The 20,926-nt window shown below is 41.5% G+C and overlaps 1 protein-coding gene across 1 annotated transcript in view; it reads left to right on the forward strand.

Moving 5' to 3' along the window:
* Nucleotides 1-11,101: 11,101 nt before the first annotated feature.
* IL1RAPL2 (interleukin 1 receptor accessory protein like 2) overlaps nucleotides 11,102-20,926 on the forward strand; it is a 1,150,952-nt gene continuing 1,141,127 nt past the window's right edge. The window contains exon 1 of the mRNA XM_056540576.1: nucleotides 11,102-11,645. The gene's annotated coding sequence lies outside the window, so the exon portion shown is untranslated. The remainder of the gene's footprint in view (nucleotides 11,646-20,926) is intronic.

The raw sequence follows: 20,926 nt of genomic DNA on the forward strand, positions 1-20,926 counted from the left end.
CTTGGCGGGCGCTGGCCGAATGGGGGGGAGGAGTCTCATACACCACCCTGATGTCATGTGGGGCACGCAGGTCAGCAGGTTACACAGCCACATCACCAGGGCTGCCATCAGAAATTTTGGGGCCTCTTACACACTGTGGCACACGTTAGATTTTATCTTAGTATTGGGCTTAGAAACATAAAATAATATCACCACTCCATATTATTTCTGCAGTGACTAAATAATACCACCATACTGTAAGGAAATAAAAGCAACTATACACAGACCAGTATCACTAATAACACCACAATACAAGGGACATATAATTCCGCCACACCATGACCACTACCACTACCACTGACTAACACTGCTATATTGCTATTGAATAAAAACCACTATACAAAAGATCAATAACCCCTACATAGGAATAGATTTGAGCTGTACACAGGGCTGCAGACTATATAAGTCATTATAGATAAATACTCACAGCAGCGTCTTCTCTGATCAGAGTTGTTCACTTTTCTCTTTCTTCTCCATCTGTCCTGGGTCATCATGAAGATTTCTCCCGATCACAACTCGTCTTCACCAAATCTGCCAGACAAACATTTTAGACTCCTCGCTACAGCAAAGTCCTCAACCCTATACAAACCCCTATATGTATTACACTGCCCCATATAGTAGTCCCTTCTGTTCCCCTGTATAGTATTAGGCCCAACATTGTTCTTATACATTATAATGCCCCCTCTCATTGCCCCCCATATAATATAATGCCCCTGTACATTGCCCTCATATATAGTAATGACCTCTCACATTGCCCCCACATATAGTAACGTCCCCGTACACATCCCCCATAGATTATGCCCCCTCACATTGACCCCATATATAATAATGCCTCCTTACATTACCCCCATAGATTATAATGCCCCCTCACATGACCCCCCCATACATAGTAATGCCCTCTCACATTGCCCCATATATAGTAATGCCCTCTCACATTGCCCCCATATATAATAATGCCCCCTCACATGACCCCCCATATATAGTAATGCCCTCTCACATTGCCCCCATATATAATAATGCCCTCTCACATTACCCCCATATATAATGCCCCCCTCACATTGACCCATATATAGTAATGCCCTCTCACATGCCCCCCACACATGATAATGCCCCCTCACATGTCCCCCACATATATTAATGCCCCCTCACATGGCCCCCACATATATTAATGCCCCCTCACATGGCCCCCACATATATTAATGCCCCTCACATGGCCCCCCACATATATTAATGCCCCCTCACATGGCCCCCACATATATTAATGCCCCTCACATGGCCCCCCACATATATTAATGCCCCCTCACATGGCCCCCACATATATTAATGCCCCCTCACATGGCCCCCACATATATTAATGCCCCCTCACATGGTCCCCTCACATATTAATGCCCCCTCATATATTAATGCTCCCTCACATGGCCCCCTCACATATTAATGCCCCCTCACATGGCCCCTTCACATATTAATGATCCCTCACATGGCCACCTCACATATTAATGCCCCCTCACATGGCCCTCTCACATATTAATGCCCCCTCACATGGCCCCCTCACATATTAATGATCCCTCACATGGCCCCCTCACATATTAATGCCCCCTCACATGGCCCCCTCACATATTAATGCCCCCTCACATGGCCCCCTCACATATTAATGCCCCCTCACATATTAATGCCCCCGCACATGGCCCCCTCACATATTAATTCCCCCTCACATATGAATGCCCCCGCACATGGCCCCCTCACATATTAATGCCCCCTCATATATATATATATATATATATATAGTAAGGAGGTCATGTGAGGGGGCATTACTTATATGGGGGTATTACTATATATGGGGGTCATGTGAGGGGGCATTATTATGTATGGGAGGCATGTGAGGGGGCATTACTTATTGGGGGCAAAGTGAGGGTGGCATTACTTATTATTAATTTGCCCCCATATAAGTAATGCCCCTGTCACTTTGCCCCCATCACTTTGCCCCCATATAAGTAATGCACCCTCACATAATAATGCCCCCAGCAAAAAACAAAAACAAAAAAAAACACTCACCTGTGCCTCGTTCCCCCGCAGCTCTTGTTCTCTCCTCTTTTCTCCTGTGCTGACAGCCTCCGCAGAGCCGCTGCCGCACAGGAAGCCCGGGCTGGAGTGACAGGATGGAGCCTCCGGCTCCTTCCTGTTATGTCAGCTGCCCCAGCCGGGCGCACGCTCAATGCTGGGTGTGTCTTAAAGGTGCACTCAGTGTTAAAAGCTGCGGTCACTCGGAGATTCTGGACAGATGTCCTGAATCCGCTGACGTCCCAAATCCTTCACCTGCTGGCCCAGTCGCAGGGGGAATGATGGGGCCCGCAGGTGAAGGGTCCGGTTATGCACATGCAGGCACCGTGCCAGCACCGGTCCTAGCATGTTCCAGCCCTAGGTCTGTGCGGCCGTTTGTGCGGGCCGCCGAGCCTATTTTAACGCAGGGGCCTGGAGCTGCTGCTCCATCCGCCCCTACATTAATCCGGCCCTGTTCACATTAGGGATAGGTGGTCCAACAAACTAAAGGGGGGCTAGACGCGTTTCTTCAATACCAATATAGAGATGTGATTTAGAAATGTAAATAATTTAATGAATAAAAAATATATACTACATTAGTCAATTCTTTTATGGTTTTTTTTAAATCAATGCCCAAAAATGTTCCCTTTTTGGAGAAAGATGCCTGCCAATGTTTATATGCACCCAGAAGTATCAGAAGAAGCAAGGGCTTTTCCCAAATGGTCCAAAAATGATCCCTTTTTGGGAGTAGCCATAGGTTTTATGCCTGGAAAGTGAATAAGCATTAGCTTTTTACAAGCTGTCAAAAAATAATTCCCATTTTGGGGTATAGCAACAGGATTGGCAAACTAGATAGTTCACAAAAGTGACAAAAACCCTCCAGATTTTGCTTTGACAGAAGAGATGCAGAACACTCTTTGCTGCTTTGATCAAATATGTTGAGCGCGAATATTCGAATAATGAATTTTTACCGTGAACATCAGCACTTCGCAATTTCGCAAATATTTCGAATATCGCGAAATATATTCGTTATGAATATTCTTTTTTTTTCTTTTTTTTTCACAGTACACATCACAATGATGTGTACTGTGCAAATAAAAAGTGATCATTCCTCCCTGCTTCCAGCTTGGGGTCCAAAGAAGGTGAATATGTGAGTAAGCAAAAATTTGTGAATATCGGCACTTCCAGAGGACACTAATCCCTCCATTCTTTTACCTTGTGGGCCATTGAGAAGGATGCAAAAACAGTTGTCAGAGATTAGCAACATCCCTAGCAACCAATAGGAAAGTAGTTAGTTGAAAGATATAATCGCGTATGCGCATTTTGCGAATGTCATTATGACTTTCACATGGAAAAAAAGTGAACGAATATATTCGCGAAATATCGCAAATTTGAATATGGCCTATGCTGCTCATCACTAATATGTGTGCTCCTACTGCTATCTGTGTTTATCATTCTCTGATCACCCAATGAGGTACTGTCGGAGAATCAGTGGGATGGCATTCACATTCCTTTTTTAAAGCATGTGGTTCACCTGTCTTCCAGTGAACAATGACCAGTCTGTGGCCATCAATGGTGTGGTCATTGGTCGTCCCCCACATTTCTACTTGTTCTTAATTATTTATGGCTGAAAGAGAAAAAAAAGTTCTACTTATTTTTTTTTCCATCTCTTTCTGTCTTTAAAAAAATATTGATGACAGCAGTGCCGGTGCTAGCCTATTTTGCACCTTGGGCAAAGCTTTTTTTTGCCATACCCATAGAGGAGTATATATTATTAGTTGCTCCCCTTTACAAAAGATTATACTGTATACTGTTTTCAGTAGATGCCTCTGGCTAAACAGGTAGGAAATCCCCACTAATTGGTAAACTCCCCAACTAGGTAGGTAACCCTCACCCAATTAGGTAGATACCCCAGTAGGTAGGTAACTCCCCCGAATTAGGTAGATGCCCCCAGTAGGTAGGTAGGTAATTCCCCTCCAATTAGATAGATATCCCCTGTAGGTATATAGATGAATTGTTAATCCCCTTTAGGTATGTAGATAGGTAGGTAATCCCCCTTTAGGTATGTAGATGGTTAGTTAGGGAGGTAATCCCCGTAGGTATGTAGCTAGGGAGGGTAGGTAATCCCCCTGTAGGTATGTAGATAAGTAGATAGGTAGTTGGGCAGGTAATCCCCCTGTAAGTATGTAGATAAATAGGTAGTTAGGCAGGTAATCCACCTGTGGGTATGAATTTAGATAGGATGGTAGGTAATCCCCCTATAGGTATGTAATTAGGCAGGTAATCCCCTTGTAGGTATGCAGTTAGATTGGTAGGTAGGCAGGTAATCCCTCTGTAGGTATGCAGTGCTCTCTAGGCAGCTACCTAGTTAGCCTAGTGGCAGCACCGGCCCTGGATGACAGAACATTCTGTTACCTCCACTTTGGGACAGTTGTGTGCTAACCTGAGACATCATTAGAACTGTATTTTATCTCTGAATGTATACACTTTTTACAATAGCTAAAATGTACAAGTTGGTTTGGTGACGTTTATGTCCTAGAATTCTCAAGGTTGCACGCCTGCACACTGCGCTGACTTATTGTATTCTCTTTTTTTAGTGTGTTGCTATTTCTGCAGCAAAGTGCTTGATGAGCAAGAAGTAATTAAACAGAGATACACCAGGAGATCTGCTGCTGCTTAACTCGCTTTCCCAGTAAATTATACTGTAGTTCTCTTTGCTAATCATTAAGGGGTTTCCTCTCCATAATAACAGGCTTGGTGGGGGGTTGGTATATAGTAACAGGCTGTCAGAAGGGGGTTTCTCTGATTTGCAGAAAAAAAATGTGCTGCAAGGTAATATTTCCAGTTAAATATATATCCTGAGAGCAGGATCTCGGCAAACAGATTTTATTCAATGTGAAAGTGATCAGTAGAGCAGAAGCACAGATGGAGTGGGCTTTATTGTACGTGACCCTGCTAATTTACTACAGGTCTGTGATTAGATACTATGTACATTTTATAGAATGACTGTACAATATAACAGTGCTTACTGCAGAACACTGGTCTGTCCGTGTGAAATAAGATAGATGCATATAAACCTTTATGAGCCTAGTCTGGCCTGCTCTCTTTATCATTTATAGTGGTGCATACCCTTTACTTAGCTTTTACCGTGCTACATGTACTCATAGTGCATTGGATTGTTTTTATCCAAGGGTTATCCACCATGAAGTGATTTTAGTACTTACCTGTCAGACAGTAATGGACATGATTAGGAAGGATCCGCACATGATTTGTCTTGGGGTTAAATGGCTATGTTGTGAGATTACCATAACGCTGTGGCTGTCTTTTTGTGAACTGGCTATTTCCTGTTGGAGTTTGTTCTCTCAAACCACAAATCCCAAAGTTTCTTGTTTGTAAGTGTGAGGTAATTTTTCATCCTCCCATACATCAGCCACCCCACCCATTGAAACACACCTGTGCTCCCTTCAATCCAGTAGACCAGTGTTTTCTGACCAGGGTGCCTCCAGCTTTTGCAAATTCTTTCAGAATCATCTCCCTCGCACCCAGCCATTGAATAAACATATTTTCACCTCCAGCATTCCTGCGGTACCTACGGTGTCCTGCTCATGTCCACATCTGCAATCCTCTACCTTAACTGCAGCACGACACTTGGGCCCAGAGTGACGTCAGGACCCAGTGTGTCATACTGCCTCTCAGCCAATCACTGGCCGAGGCATAGCATCGCTGTGGCCGATTGTAGTCGGGGACAAGAGCAGGACACTGGAGGCACCGCGGAGCGCTGAAGGTAAGTACCGGTTTATTTCCTTATATACTGTAGAATGGGCATTGTTCAAATCTCTCCCTTCTGCCGGATAATTCTTTTAATAACTACATTCTTAACTTAACCTCTTAAGGATGCAGGGCGTACCTGTCTGCCCTGCGCCCAGTCCCAGTGTTTAAAACGGGGTCACGCCGTGACCCCGCATCCCACCGGGTCGGTCCCGGCTGCTATTGATAGCCGGGACCCTGGGCTAATAGCGCGTGGCACAGATCGTTGTGCTGCATGCTATTAACCCTTCAGACGCGGCAAAGTTGATCACCGCGTTGAAAATGAAAGTAAATGCTTCCCAGCAGCTCAGTCGCGATGTCCCGATCAACTAGGACGCGAGCGGAGGCCCCCTTGCCTTGCTCTGTCACGTCCGATCGGCATTTGATTGCTCCAAGCCTGAGGTACAGGCTTGAGCAATCAACCCCCTATTATATTGATCCATGCAAAGCTATGGCTTTGCAGGGATCAGGGTAAAAGATCAGTGTGTGCACTGTTATAGCCCCCTATGGGAGCTATAACACTGCAAAAAAAAAGTGAAAAAAAAAAAAGTTAATAAAGGTAATTTAACCCCTTCCCTAATAAAAGTTTGAATCACCCCCTTTTTCCCATAAAAAAAAAAATTAAAACTGTGTAAATAAAAATAAACATATGTGGTATCGCTGTGTCCGAAATATAAAAATATATCATTAATTAAACCGCACGGTCAATGGCGTACGCGCAAAAAAATTCAAAAGTCCAAAATTGCGTATTTTTGGTCACTTTTTATATCATTAAAAAAAATGAATAAAAAGCGATCTAAAAGTCACATCAATGTAATGGTACAGATAAAAACTTCAGAACGCGGCACAAAAAATGAGCCCTCATATTGTCCGGTATGCGGAAAAATAAAAAAGTTATAGGGGTCAGAAGATGACAATTTTAAGCGTATACATTTTCCTGCATGTAGTTATGATTTTTTTTCAGAAGTACAACAAATTCAAACCTATATAAGTAGGGTATCATTTTAATCATATGGACATACAGAAAAAAGATAAGGTTTCATTTTTACCGAAAAATGTACTGTGTAGAAACGGAAGCCCCCAAAAGTCACAAAATGAAATTTTTTCTTCAATTTTGTTGCACAATGAATTTTTTTTCCATTTCGCTGTGCATTTTTTTTGTACAATGACTAATGTCACTACAAAGTAGAATTGGTGGCGCAAAAAATAAGCCATCATATGAATTTTATGTGCAAAATTGAAAGCGTTATGATTTTTAGAAGGTGATGAGGAAAAAACTTAAATTGCAAAAATGGAAAAACGCTGAGTCCTTATGGGGTTAAAAACAATAGCACAAGAAATGGCTTTTTCAGCCAATGGCTACAGCGGTGACCCTTTTCCTATTAGATTGGTAAGCACTTCCTTGTGTCGAGTGGTGGTAGGGAGCTGTATATCGGGGCTTTCTGGATAAAATTGGGCAGACTTCTGCGCTATTCTAACTGAATCCAGTAAAAAATGTTCACCTAGCAATATATGTTTCTTTGTTAACATGCTAGATTACACTAAGTGGCCTCTGCCCTAGGTATACATTGGGAAGTCCCTCGGCATATCCCTTTCATATACATTGTGCAACACAGTGTGAAATGAGCCTTAGCCTTGAGTGCTTTTTCAGTCAGTATTAAAAAAAAAAAACTGAGCCGCCAAAAACTGGTCATACGGCACACTCGGTTTGTGTAAACCCACGAAGAACCCATTATTAAACAGTGTGTGTATAGTAATATATAATATCTATCTATCTATCTATCTATCTATCTATATATATATATATATATATATATATATTGAAAAGAACAAGGTCCGACACTGGGTTGCTTGCAGGTAAAAACTTCTTATTTCTTTATTTGAAGATTCTGCAGTACAAGGTTGAAAGCTTCTTCAAATAAAGAAATAAGAAGTTTTTACCTGCAACCAACCTAGTGCCGGACCTTGTTCTTTTCTTTACAAGTGAGTAGCCGGAGGCGGTACCGGCCGGTCTGCGGCACAGGTGGTTAGGTAGGCGTGCACAGGGTGAGCGACCAGCCTTCATACATATATATATATATATATATATATATATATATATATATCACATAAATCACATCCCACATTCAATTACATTATATTCAAGAGTCAAGTCATGTGGGAACTAACCCAAGATTTCCACTCCAGGTCAGGTCCTGCAGGATTCCTGCTAACAGGAACAGTGGGGGAGATTTATCAAAACTTGTGCAAAGGAAAAGTTGCCCAGTTGCCCATAGCTGATTGGTTGCTATGGGCAACTCAGCAACTTGTCCTCTGCACAGATTTTGATAAATCTCCCCCACTAGTGTTCCTGCTGTCGAAAAAGTGCAGGAACTCAGTTCCAACGCGTTCCTGCAGGACTCGAGCCCTGATTATATTCATACTTACCAACAACAATGGCAATAAAATTGATACTAATGTGGCACAAGTATAACATATTGATATAAATTATACTGTGTTGTGTAAGTTGATACTAATGTGGCACAAGTATAACCTATTGATATAAATTATACTGTGTTGTGTAAGTTGATACTAATGTGGCACAAGTATAACCTATTGATATAAATTATACTGTGTTGTGTCAGTTGATACTAATGTGGCACAATTATAACATATTGATATAAATTATATTCTGTTGTGTAAGTTACTCGCTGACATGGCAGCTTTGAACCAAATCTTTGTGTTTTGGTAATTTTCCTTCTATGGACTTACATTGCTGCAGTATTTCATATATAGACGCTTCATGTTGATGAAATTCAAATAATTGAGGATTACATTTCTGATCGGAGAACAGCGCCCATCAAACCGCCGGTTACCGTACAGCAGCGCCATTGCACAATAACTGCTTGCAGAGCAGAGCTGTCAATTATAATCTAAGCCTCATGCAATACTGTAGGACGAGTTCACCAAAAGATGGAATGGAAGATCATGATGTGAAGTAATGATCATGATACAATACAGACAATGTAAATCCCCCTCTGGTGAACCTTGTGAACCTCTAAGCTATGGTTTATCCTGAAAAGCTGCAGTGTACACATGGCGGAATGTCTGCCCGGAAAATTACCAGGCCAGGTGGACATTCGGGAGACTGCGGGAACCACTCGGAAATCCGCCACCTCTATAAAACGCAATGCATTTCTGACTGTATTTCACAGAAATAATAGACATGTCTATTTTTGCTGCGGACGCTGGAATCTGGATTCCTGTGGCAGAAACATGGGCCGCAGAAATTCTGCAATGAGTACAGTGCAGCAGAATCCCATTGAAATCAATGGCTGCCTTTACTGGCTCAGCTTGGATGACAGGTCTATCCCTATAAACCAGTATTTTCCAACCAGGGTATCTGCAGCTGATGCAAAACTACAATTCCCAGCATGCCCGGACAGCCAAAGGCTGTCCAAGCATGCTGGGAATTGTAGTTTTGCAAAAGCTGGAGTCATCCTTGTTGGGAAACACTACTATGAACAGAGGGCTACATGACATATGTTGCGAGATAGCAAATTGCATATAAGTTGCACCACCAAAATATTTATATGACTTACTGTCGCGCGCCAACTTTATTACGGTTGATATTTGGCTGAAAAAAATATAACCAAATCACACAGAAGTGACAAGCAGGTCGATTGCAACTAGCATTTAGGTCAATGCTGTAAAAGTCATGTGCAACTTGATACTAAAAATCCATTAGATTTAAGGCGACCGTCTCGTACCAGTCGCATTGTGCGACAAGTTGCAACTTAAAAAGTACCTGTCACCAAATAAACTGTTCTAAATTACCTCAGGCTATGTTTCCTAACTACTCCTAACACCCCTCCAGCCCCTTAAAATAAACTTTAGAGCTTTAAAAAGCTGTGTATCTTACCTTTCTTCTTGCTCACATAGTGCAATTTGCCAGCAGGAGAAAGTGGGCATTTCCCAGCAGACATTACATCACTGAAGCCTGCTGGGGGACCACTTCCGCCCACACATGGTTGCAGTGCTGTGATGAATAAAAGACCTCAGGCTATCTGCATGTTTCAGTCTGTGTTGTTATCAGTGAGGCTCTCCTGCAGCTTTCAGTCTGTGCAGATTTCTGTGACAATCTGTGGAGCTTTCACTTTCTGTGCAGCTGTAAATCAAGCTCAGTGCAGAAAAGCACTTCCTGAGTTCGGACTCCTGCCAGGCCGGGGGGAGACCAAACTCACTGCATTCATTGTGACAGGGAACAGGGAAAGCAAATGTTTTCAAATTAACTGGTGGCAGAAAGTTAAACAGATTTGTAAATTACTTCTATTAAAAAAATCTTAATCTTTCCAATAATTATCAGCTGCTGAAGTTGAGTTGTTCTTTTCTGTCTGGCAACAGTGCTCTCTGCTGACATCTCTGCTTATCTCGGGAACTGCACAGAGTAGAAGAGGTTTGCTATGGGGATTTGCTTCTACTCTGGACAGTTCCCGAGACACGTGTAATCAGAGAGCACTTAGACAGAAAAGAACAACTCAACTTCAGCAGCTGATAAGTACTGAAAGGATTAAGATTTTTTAATAGAAGTAATTAACAAATCTGTTTAACTTTCTGGAGCCAGTTGCTATATATTTTTACCTGGATAACCCCTTTAAAAGTGGTCTTCCATTGGGGTGAAGCGGTATCTACATTGACTAAGAGCGCTTGACGCTTGAAACGCGTAACTTCCCTTCTTGTTCCTGGTTTGTCCTCAAATGGATTTTTATTTGCATCTGAGCTGGATCCTACCTTCCTTGTTTATCTACATTGTATACTAGCACAAAACATTTGGTCTTGATAAAAGGCTGATTTTGCTAATATTTTCCAAGAGTCCATGACATTACTGACCTCCCTCTACATAAGTAGTTCCAATCAAATAAAGCAATTCCGCCTCCCTCTGTGTTCCCTCTCATCCCAATAGTCATACATAGTAGATACCCCAGTGCTGATCACCTCTATGATTCCAGCTCCTAGCAGCAGTCCTATAATAAACTGTGGGAGTGGGAAACATTGCATGATACTGCCTTAGTGATCACTAATGATAATCTATTTGCTATCCTAGACCTGGGTGTCACTGGGATGATTGCAGCAATATGTCACTGTAACTTTAAGCAGAATGTGAGTATATGAAGCATATTGAGCCCTCCCCTCTGTGCTAAGCATTGGACTGCAGGCAGCTTGTCCATCAGGCAGGGGAACTGAGCGCCTGCAATAGAAGAAGGCAGCAGTCTGCAGCTCTCACTATCCTCAATACTGAGCACCTTCCCCAGCATGGAATGAGCTGCAGCCTCCAAACTCTGCGACCTTCTCTGCTATGTGGAATGTTTCTTCTCAGCTGAACCTCATTGCATTCTGTCAGGGGATTTACTACCCAACACGTGTCTGCAGGGTACACACATGCCATCCATGGGCATAGACTGGTGCAGCTCTGGAACCCCTTCATTTTTACTAAGATCAAGTGTTTGAGTTGACTTCTCAGGGACATGGGTCATGGTTTAATCCTCCTCTGGGTTAATGTGGCTTTAACATGAACAACATTGGCTGTTGTGTGACTTGGAGGAGATACAGAGTTGTCAAGGGGAGAAGACTTTATAACTGGATGTAAAAGTTGTGTGACCAGGGGAAATAACAAAGAAATGGACATTGCTGCCTCTTACTAGAGATCTGTAAAGGAACTATAAACAAATGTGCTGGATTGCTGGAGTGTTGGCTCCCCTGAGTACAGTGCATGGGAGATTTAGGTAAGATTCTTCTTATTTACAAACATCAAGATAACTTTGTGTAATGTTTACATATCACTTCTAGCATAGCTTCCTGCCATTGGTGTCTAATGGACATGTAGACTTTTTTTTTTTTTTACCTGATATAGTAGAATGTAGACTTTTTTTTTAACCTGATATAGCAGAATGTAGACTTTTTTTTTTACCTGATATAGCAGAATGTAGACTTTTTTTTAACCTGATATAGCAGAATGTAGACTTTTTTTAACCTGATATAGCAGAATGTAGACTTTTTTTTACCTGATATAGCAGAATGTAGACTTTTTTTTTACCTGATATAGCAGAATGTAGACGTTTTTTTTACCTGATATAGCAGAATGTAGACGTTTTTTTAACCTGATATAGCAGAAAGTAGACTTTTTTTTACCTGATATAGCAGAATGTAGACTTTTTTTTACCTGATATAGCAGAATGTAGACTTTTTTTTTTAACCTGATATAGCAGAATGTAGACTTTTTTTTTTAACCTGATATAGCAGAATGTAGACTTTTTTTTTAACCTGATATAGCAGAATGTAGACTTTTTTTTTAACCTGATATAGCAGAATGTAGACTTTTTTTTTAACCTGATATAGCAGAATGTAGACTTTTTTTTTAACCTGATATAGCAGAATGTAGACTTTTTTTTTAACCTGATATAGCAGAATGTAGACTTTTTTTTTAACCTGATATAGCAGAATGTAGACTTTTTTTTTTACCTGATATAGCAGAATGTAGACTTTTTTTAACCTGATATAGCAGAATGTAGACGTTTTTTTTACCTGCTATAGCAGAATGTAGCCTTTTTTTTGTAATTTTTTTTTTTACCTGATATAGTAGAATGTAGACTTTTTATTTTAACCTGATATAGCAGAATACTAGAAAAAGTTATTGGGAATGATAGTTTATTTCAATGAAGTGTTCTGTTCCCCTGCTGTATATGTAGTTATGTCATTATCACAATCTTGCTTGAATCTGCAGGCAGCGCTTTATTGTACAGTATCCCCCTGGGTGCATGGCTTAGTCAGCAAGGAAGGGGTTATAATTTATTTTAAGGTTAAATTGTGCCCCAAAAAAACCAAAAGTTCTTACAATGCAAATTTTGGTACCAAATGGATAGGATAAGATCTCCCGGAGAGCTATGAATCATTGCAACAATTTTACTCTCTTAGTCTTTTGATTGATAGTTGGCAGTAATTGTGACATAGATTTAGCAATCCAATGAGTTATTAACAATAAATCTCTGGCTCTTTGGAAATACCGAATGTCATTTTACTTAAGACTGTGTACCTTGTTCTCATGAATTGTCTCATTTATGGATTACACATTCACTTCCTAATAAACTGAACTGAGAAGAATATTGGATGTTTTATCATTACAGGTGGCTGTGGCTATAGACCAGTGGTCCTCAACCTGCGGACCTCCAGATGTTGCAAAACTACAACTCCCAGCATGCCCGGACAGCCAACGGCTGTCCAGGCATGCTGGGAGTTGTAGTTTTGCAACATCTGGAGGTCCGCAGGTTGAAGACCACTGCTATAGACAGATGTGGTATTATAGACGGCAGTACAGTAGGTAGACGCAGCATCCTCATGTCTTTGGATTTACATCCAGCACTGTATTATCATGTTGTCACTGGGGAAAGTTTTGGACTTCTTGATTTCTTTACTGGACCATTAGATATGTTACACTTGTCTTATTCCTGTGATTTTCACTTCAGTCATATAAAGCGTGTCATTTTATTTTTATTTTTGCATTATCAACCTCTATAGCCCTTTAGATAGCATAAGATTGAGGTGACACATTGTAACAATTGCACAAGACAGTGTGGTGCTGCCAGACATATGACCATGTTATATCTTGTGTACCCCCTAAAGAACATGTATATTGTATTCCTGTTTGGTTTTTTTTAGTCCCAGATATTATCATTAAATCTTCTTCTTTCTTACCATTGCAGAGGTTCATTGTAGTGTTTGGTGAGGAATGAGAGAATGGACCTTTCATAAAGTCAAACATGTACCAACTCACTTTTTAGTTTTAGAAAACCCATTCACTAATACAAAGACTTGTGCCCAAACTCTGTGTGGTGGCACTAAGGCTGGGTTCACACTGTGGAATTTCTGAGCAGAATTTCTGCTGAAGATCAAGCCAGCGGCACTAGGACCGCACGGACTGCATTGCCGTCCCCATAGATGTCAATGCATTTCTAAGCAGATCTCCCAAAAGATCTACCCAGAAATGCATTGCTGTCTATGGGGACGGCAATGCAGTCCGTGCGGTCCTTGTGCTGCCAGCTAAATCTCCGGCAGAGATTCCTCCGTGTGAACCTAGCCTAAGAGTTTCTATATTCTATAATGGCGTAGACACTCTGTGTGGCCCAGTATAATAGTATAGTGCAGTGGTCTTCAACCTGTGGACCTCCAGATGTTGCAAAACTACAACTCCCAGCATGCCCGGACAGCCGTTGGCTGTCCGGGCATGCTGGGAGTTGTAGTTTTGCAACATCCGGAGGTCTGCAGGTTGGAGAGCACTGGTATAGTGTCTCTGTAAAGGACTGCACAAGTATTTCTTCTAAGGGATAGATATACTGTATACACAGTATGGCATGCATTAAAGTTTGAGAATGTGTTTGAGTTTCTGTTTTTTGGGGTGTTATCCTTTTTTACTTTTGGGGGATTTTCAGGAAAAAAAACAACAATTTCCAGCCCAGAAGAGGTGAATGGATTTTCCATACCAGTGCATACGTAAACCATAATACACTTGCTACCTGCAGCTGCCACAAGAGGGAGCTAATTGCATACTGCATCAAGTTCAGTGCAACGTGTCATCCTTTTAACAAACCTGCTCATGTACATGAAAGAATCCTAAAAAATGGATGACATACGGATCCAAAAAGTTAACATTTATTTGTTTACATCTGTCACCAAATTTTCATTTGTGGTTAGTTTTTTAAATGCAATAAAAATAGTTCAGGACACTTCTTTTTTTTTTTTTTCTATTCAAAAAATAGGAAACAGGATGCAAACTAATGGAAACTAATACAAATAAAGATCCACTGAAATCTATTTCTCTGATGCCTAAATGACAATCATCCAGAGAAGCCAATGCAGGTGTGAACCTAACCTAAAGCCCGTTTCATGTTATCATTCCTGTCTCCAAGGCACAGATATGTGAGCAGGTGAACAGGGTTTCCCACTCAAGAGCAGAAGGCTCCTGTTTGTGAGCTGGGCTATACAGCCGCTTGTATGTCTCCTGCTTAGTCAGCCAGAAAAGAGTTTCTCCCCAACTCTCTTGAGGCCAAAGACTACATGACAGGAGTCCCTGCTCTGAATGTGGTGTCCCGCTAAAAGTGAAATGCTCCTACCCTTGAGATAGGCCGATGGTATACATTGTATGCCTCATGCTCAGCCAGAAATCCACTTAACTCCTTGGAGGCAAGACAGCAAGCAACAATCTACATAGTTTACTGCTTAATGCAGAGGAGCAGAATACCTGTTAAAATGATGGATATTCTGCTCCTCTATGGGGGACTTAAATGGGTACTGTCAGAGCCAAAAAGTTGTAAATCTTGGAAAAACATTAATCTTTGCAATATATGTTTATTAAAAATGTTATCTCCTTTATATAGAAATTATGGCTTTTGAAAAATACCATATCATCCGCACCATAATTCTGTCCAGCTGCAGCATCATCTTTGTCCCAGCTGAAGTACAGGCTGGCACAAAGTCCAGGAAGTGCGGGAAGGATTACTGTCTGAAAACAGAGAGGAGGGGTTGCAGAGCAGCTTGCAGTGATTAGATGAAGAGACCCGGCACAGCAGACTAAGGGAAGAAGTGAATGCATGGTGAGTGAGGGCGGGCTTAGTGCTTGCCTAGGACATGCCCCTTCCTGAGCAGTGGATTTCAGAATGAGTGAGGAGCAGGACAGAAGGATTTGTGAGCTACATACAGAAACAAGACATTTAAAGAATCTGCATGACCTAGTGAGTAGCCTATATAAGCGTTATATATTTTTTTGTAATATGACAGGTATGCTTTAAAGAGTAGCTCCCACCATCCTTTTTTTTTTTTTCTGTCTGTGCCTATTTCCCATCTATTCCTAACCCCCTCCCTGCCTTTACATTTTTTATTACTATCTTAGAAATGGCTTTTTGTCTACCTGGTAGTGTGCTCACTTACCAGGCAGACATCACTTATGCCTGCTGGGGCTGACTTCCGCCCTTAACTCATCTATACACCCTTATTTTATCTCTACAGACCATGATTGTTTTCCTAAACAGTGTACCTCCAGCTCTTTCCCCACTAAAACTCCCAGCTTGCCCTGACAGCTATTGGCTGTCAGGGCATGCTGGGAGTTGTAGTGGTGAAACAACTGGAGGCACCCTGTGTTGAAAACAATCTATCTTTCTTACGGCCGCCACGCAACCTGCCCCCCCCAGAAACAATTCCCTATAAGACCTCAGATCAGACATACCCGAGTACAGGACACATGCGTCCTGAGGCAGCAGCAGTGCAGCACTGAGATTAAGTGCGCGCTACCTTGCGTATATGCTGGGAGGCGGGGCTGGCGTGCGAGGCCAGGGATCCAATGCTTGCAGCCCCGGCGTTCACAGCGCTCTCTCCTGCCTGTCTGCCTGTCGAATTCAGACTGATGCCCGGCCGGGATTGGTCCAAATTCAGCTGTGATGTCACAGCAGGCTGTAGCCGGCCACTAGGAGGGAGACCCCTAGTGGCCGGATTTCAAAAGCAAAATACAATATTTTAACCACAAAAAAAATAATTGAAGTATATTAGAAATATGTTATAGTACATACGTACTAAAACATATATAAAAAGTTCTTGACAGCGCCCATTTACCACTTACTCCTGTTCAGGCATCTTCAGCTGCACTGCAGTTCTAGAGATCACCCGATGGTTCCTAGAGGCTGCAGTGCAGAAGATATCAGCCAAGAGTGGGGAGGGGTGAGTGTTAGGCTGCGTTTTTCAGAATGTGCATGTTAAAAACGTAATGTGGGTACACAGCCTTCCAGAACTTTCTGGCTGTTTTTACCTGCGGCACTGTTAGCGGTGGCTAGTGCATGTGGTTGTAAATTGCAGGAGGGAACTTGGCTTGCCACTGTTTATTTTGCACGTCAAGGTCCCACTAGTAGGGAGAAGTGCCCAGAAGGTGCTGTGTTTCCACATCATGTTTTTAACATGCACTTTCTGAAAAAGCAGATCATGGAGGACATTCATAAAGGAATAACTGATACCTCTGCTATTTTTAATCCAGGCTTTGGCTTCAAAAACGTTATCACTGAAGCAATGAGGTGGGCGACATCTACAAACCTCATCCATAAGTTATGGCAGTTTTGGTGTCAAAAATGTTTCAGATATTTTGTGCATTTTAAGAGCCGAAACCAAAGTGGATTTAGGAGAAATAGGAAATATAATGGAAGGACTTATACTTCACATTCCTACTAAATCCACTTCTGGATTTGGCTTAAAACCTGTGATGGCAGAATGCCTAAAAACACCCAAATTGCTGCATGGCGTTTTTTTTTGAGTGGCCAGATGTTAGCTGAGAATCAATATGGAATTATAAAACGCCAAAACCACTTGCTTTTCTTTACGTTTTCACTCTTTTTTTGGATTGTTTTTACTTTGGTCTTTTTTACCCTTAGTGGCAGTTTAAGTGGCAGCATGCTGAGACTAGGGCTTTTTTTCAGGGAACATTGGGAGGAGATTTAATAAAACCTGTGCAGAGGAAAAGTTGACCAGTTGCCCATAGCAACCAATCAGATCGCTTCTTTAGTTTTTCAGGGGCCTTTTTTTTTTAAATGAAAGAAGCAAGCTGATTGGTTGCTATGAGCAAATGGTGAACCTTTCCTCTGCACAGGTTTTGTTAAATCTCCCCCTTGGTGATTATTTCTCCCATAGACTTCTATGGGGGAAACACACAGAAAAAAGCATGTAGGTTTAACATTACCTTTTTTTCTGGCAATATTCTTTAGTGGAAATCCTTGAGTCACATGATGAATGAATCACATATCCCATGACTTGTAATGATAAAAACACAGCGGAAAAATGCCAAGACTAAAACCCATTTTTTTTTAAAGGGGCCAGCTGTTGGATCCCACCGCCCCCCACCCCCTAGCCTAGATCATCTGAGGAAGGGGTAGCAGACCCCGAAACGTGTGATGATCCTGCTAACTTGTATGCTATAATATAAATAAAAGTATCTGGTTAACAATACCTACCTGCATCCTTGCATCTCTGGATAAAGCAGTGTCTGGATTCTAGTGGTCTTCTTCTATATAATTGCTTCAGTCTGTGGGAACGACAGGAGTTGAGCTGAGAAAAAAAATTTCCTATTTTTTTCTCCGCTTAACTCCTGTAATATTCCAGTTCCCTGATAGACCCCAGGAACAAAACAAAAAACAAACAGACCCTGGTGGTCAGAGCAAAACGGCAGTGTGAACTTATCCATAGGGCTTGCTCACATGAGCAGATTTAGTTTCAAACGGGCCCCATTGACTTCAATGGGGTCTGCCGTGGATTTTCTGCAGCAGAGATTCCGCTGCTGAAAATCAGCCGTGGAGAGCCTTCCCATTTCAAACTTGCAGTGAGAAACTGCAAGTTTGAAACTAAATCTGTTAGTGTGAACAAGCCCTAAGGCTGTTTATGTTTTGTTTTTTTGGAAAACTGCCACTGCAGTTTTTGGGAAAAGTCAAAATATGAAAAAAAGTAAACTTTTCCTGCTGAATCCACTTTTGGCTTTGGCACAAACACTACACTGGTAATTTTCCAAAAAACTGCTGTGTGTGACACCAGACTAAATCATCCACTTTTATCGCTCAATGGCAAATCTGCACAATGTGTTACCAAAACTCTGCAGCTTTTCTGCTCTTTGTGGTTGTAGTCTATAGGTGAATTCATAAGGAGCAGATTTGTGGTGGAAAATTTGGTTCGATTCATCTGATCAAGCATGTGCATTCTGCAATCATAAAAATTCTCCAACAAATCTGTAAATGTGTGAATATACACTAATGATCTACAGCCATAATTTAGAATGTGTTTAGCTGCCAGCACATGCACTAAAACATATTCAGAAGACCTTTCTTCAAACTACGTCAGTAAGCATAGTCTGCTGTACAAATATAGACATGTCCAACAGAAAATTATATAAAGCGTGGAGCCTAAGGGCTCATTCACACTATGGAATCTCCTCCCTGTGGTATTTCTGACAGAAATTCTGTTTGGAGCGGACGCCTGCAAAACAAGCCAGCACTAGGACCACCCGAAAATCCGCCGTCTCAATAAACAGCAATGCATTTCCGAGCGGATTCCGATAAAAGAATAAAAAGTCCGGAGTCCGTAATTTCTCCGGTGGAACGTCAGAAATTTCATATGTGAATGGTGCAGCAGAATCCCAGTCCCCTATCCAAAGGAGGGCCCGACTGTTGGGACACCATCCCCCCCCCCCTCGCGATCTGGAGTACAGGGGCCCAGTAGGAAGTGGGGGCTGCCATGTCCCCTCCATATATCTCTATTGGAGGGCCATTCGGCTATCTCTGACACTCCCATAAAGCTATATGGAGGGGGCATGGCAGTCCCCACTTTGTGTGGGGGTAGTGACGTGCTGCTCCCAGGGAGAGCCAGGGGCCCTGTACAGGATAGGGGAAAAGGGATACTTTTTTCCATGATACTTCTCCTTTAAAAACATCAAGAGGCTGCTGCACTGTATCTTTCAAGTGGAATTCTGGAGCAGAATTCAGCACGGAAAATATATAGTTTAAATGAACCAGGGTTTCCACGTGTGTGTGTGTGTGTTTTTTTTTTTTTTTTTTGGGCAAAAAAAAAATATATAAAAACCACAATGGAAAAAACGCCTTTGCATTTGTTTTCAGTTTTTTTTTCTGGTGCTTTTACCTTTTTTGTGTGGAAATTTTTCTCTTTTGCCAGTTTTTCCTATTCCTAACACACAACATAAAAAAAGCCTGAAAATAAAGTGACTGCAAGGCCCACATTGCGTTTTTAATGGTGTTTTATCTCGCCAGTAAACTTCTAAGATTTCATTGAATAAAATGCCATAGTCTCAACATGCTGCAGTTTTGAAAAACCCCAAAGAGGATTGAAAAGTGCCAAATGGATATTGCATTTTGCCATTCCCTACTGACTTGCTGCTGTTGCGACTGGCTGTGGTGTTTTTTCACATTTGCCCATTTGGGGGAGATTTATCAAAACCTGGGCAAAGAAAATTTGCCCATAGAAACCAATCCGATTTCTTATTTCATTTTGCAGATGCCTTATTAAAAATGAAAGAAGCGATCTGATTGGTTGCTATGGGCAACTGGGCAACTTTTCCTCTGGACAGGTTTTGATAAATTTCCCCCATTTAGACATATGTGAAAAAATGCCACAGCTTATACAGGGGTATACATGCTCAAATTGCTGAAATGGAATATAGTCCCTCTTACATTACTGTCAATTGCCTGTCCTTACGTTCTGGTGCTAGGTGCCCCATTTAAAGTGGTATTCCGTTGGAAAATGTTTTTTTTTTATAAATCAACTGGTGCCAGAAAGTTAAACAGATTTGTAAATTCTATTAAAAAATCTTTACCCTTCCAGTACTTATTAGCAGCTGTATGCTACAGAGGAAATTATTTTCTTTTTGAATTTTATTCTTTGTCTTGTCCACAGTGCTCTCTGCTGACACCTGATGACCGTATCAGGAACTGTCCAGAACAGGAGAAAATCCCCATAGCAAACCTATGCTGCTCTGGACAGTTCCTGACGCAGACAGAGGTGTCAGCAGAGGGCACTGTGGTGAAGAAAAAAAATTTAAAAAAGAAAATAATTTCCTCTGTAGCATACAGCTGCTAATAAGTACTGAAAGGGTAAAGATTTTTAATAGAAGTAATTTACAAATCTACAAAGAACATGTGTGCAGCTCACAACCAGGTGTTCTAGGTCAATGTGGCCAAAAGATCGATCCCCCACCGATCAAAATTTATAATAGTATAGAAAAAATATTTGAAACACACATCAAGAACATCACCCTACTGGGTACACAATGGAAATTGATTGGAAACAGACGATTTGAAACAAATGTAAAAATTTAATAAAATACAATAAAATAATTTAAAGAAAAAACATTAATGTATAAAATATGTACTGCTGAGAGCAATATTAGATGTTACAATAATCCGCCATTGGGCCCTAATGGCAGGATTGGTATGTAGTATTTATAAAGCAATTGCCTATTTTTAAAGTGCTAGCAATA

Source organism: Hyla sarda, chromosome 9 (assembly GCF_029499605.1).
Source record: "Hyla sarda isolate aHylSar1 chromosome 9, aHylSar1.hap1, whole genome shotgun sequence".
Classification (NCBI taxonomy): Eukaryota; Metazoa; Chordata; class Amphibia; order Anura; family Hylidae; genus Hyla; species Hyla sarda.